The following is a 2,344-nucleotide window of genomic DNA, read 5'->3' as shown; positions in this document are numbered from 1 at the left end:
CCCCTCCCCATCCCCACCCCCTCTACTCCTCTTTTTTCGCCCTATTTCACTTTCTTTCGTCCTCTCAATCAGCCCTCCCGGTCGCCTCGCGGGCCTTCGCCCGTTCTTCTTCCAGTTGCGATTCCAGCTTGACTCGCAGTCCCGCCAATTCCCTTCGCAGGGCCTGTATCTTCTCCGAGTTGACGTTGCCTCGGATCCTTTCCGACCTTTCTCTCAGGACTTCGAGGCACCCCAGCGTGTTGCCAGCCGCCAGCCTAAGGGCCTTCTGGTATGTGCCCTTAAGATTGGAGGACGTTTTCGCGATTTTTATCACCTCCATTTGGCAGGTCATAACTCGCTCGGGCAGTTCTGCGTCTGGTTTATCTTCAACTTCCTCCTTCCATTTCTCAACATCTATTTTGGATTTTTTAAGTAGATCCTCCGTACCGAGTCCTCTAATAAGCTCCTCTCGAGCTAATCGAAGAGTTCGCTTTTTCTCCTCGTTAAGCTATCGGATGGCCTCCTTGCGTCCGACATAATCCCCGGTCGTCATTGGTCTACCCGGTTACCGTATGCCACTTTCGGAATTTCTTGTGGCCCTCGTAACCCTCGCTACTTCCTCGTTGGAGGAAGATATTACATGGAATGTTTTAGGGTCTTTATCTCCTTTTTTAGTCATTCTGCGTGTCGTAGGCGCGTCACTCGCTCGCTCTGGCTCTACTCGAGCCCGGATTCTACCCTAGTTTCCGGGGGACTCTCTAGACGTGATCGAACCCCCGTCTTCCTCGCTCACCGTTAGGTCCTCGTGCACCTTGGATCCATGTCCAGCAGTGCTATTTCCTCTCAGTTTTTCTCCTCCCTGTTGTCAGAAGAGGAGGAGATCGTCCTCTTCCGTGACGACCCTGCGGATGATGAGATCGATGCGGAGGCCCGTTTGGAACACCTCGGACCCGGTATATCTCGCCGTTCCTCCAATACGCCCGACGTGTTGGGCCCAGTTGATAAGGGATTTGTGTTTCTTCCTCTGCTCCTCAGGCGCAGAGAGCTTTCCTCCCGCATCTCAACGCCATCCAGCGCCTCGCCAACTCGCGAGTTTCCTCTCGTGTGTACGTATAATCGCGTGAATTCTTCCGCTGGAATCATGCCCAGCCCCAGCGCCGAGTCACACTCGAAGCTGTTGCTCTTAAGGGTGGACTCAAAGTAGTCCTCCTCGTTCGAACTAACCTCGGAGAAATCCCCCTTACGGAAAAATCCTTTTTCGGTGTTCTCCTCCTTCTCTCGGTTCTTCAGTAGTTTATCTTGGTATTTGCTGTAAGTCATTTCTATTTACCCCCAAGCCCGCAGCGGCTCCGCCAGACAGGGTGTACCCTCACCTGTCCGAAAAACATGACCCGGACGGGGCCCTGAGTTCCCCCGGGGAGCTGGCATATGGCTCGAGTCCCCGGAATGTTACATCGGAGATATTGGCCTCCAGCCCCTTACTCGCCATGGACGGGCACCGCCCGCTTACCCACGGGTTTCAGGGGTCTCCCGCCTCCGACCTCGGGAGTACCGCTGCGGGTAGCGCCACCCATGGGGGGACTCCACGGACGTGTCGAGCAACGGAGGTGGCGCCCCCTCCGCACCCTAGTCGCCGCGGCGACCAGCACGTCAGCGACGGGACTCCTCCCGCCGCCGACAAACCCCGCCCAGCACCATCGCTTCGGAAGGGACGCCGTCGCGATGACACCGGGCCACTACGTCCCGCCCTCGGTCCCGACTCGGGATACGTCCGAGCGGCCCGGGGGCTGGGACGGCACGCCCCGCCTCGGAATACGTCCGAGCGGCCGAGCCGTCCCCCTCCGAAAGAGGCGAGAACCCTGCCCCGGAATATTTCCGGGCGGCCCCTCGCTCTCTCCTACGGACTAAGTCCGCACCTTACCTCACCAGGTGAGAGTCCCCAGTGCAATGAGCCGTAGCTCTTGGAGACTCTCCTCCGTGGCGTAAACCAGCCCACAGCCAAGAGCATTCAGCATACGGGCCGACCCGCCGTGCGGGAGCACCCGCTCGATACTTCTGGGTCCGAGATCCCGAGGGAACCACCCCACCTCTCGAAGAGGGAGGGGAGGGCCCCACGGGAGCCAGTAGGGATCGAAACCCCACATCACGCACGGGCAGGGAGCAATCCTCCCCCTATCGGTGCCGTGCCACCGGGCGTTTGTAGTCAAGGTCGCCATCCCCTACCGGCACATTAGGAAACCGTTCCGTACGGAACGAAGAGTGGGCCCCCTTGGGGTGCCGGATCCGTTGTACAGACCCCTCCTATTTAGCGGAGGAGTCCGTACAGCTGCACTGGGTGGCACCCAGTTGGACATGGCTCAATTGG

Source organism: Trachymyrmex cornetzi, unplaced genomic scaffold, assembly GCF_001594075.2.
Source record: "Trachymyrmex cornetzi isolate Tcor2-1 unplaced genomic scaffold, Tcor1.1 scaffold238, whole genome shotgun sequence".
Taxonomy (NCBI): domain Eukaryota; kingdom Metazoa; phylum Arthropoda; class Insecta; order Hymenoptera; family Formicidae; genus Trachymyrmex; species Trachymyrmex cornetzi.
This window is presented reverse-complemented; position numbering follows the sequence as displayed.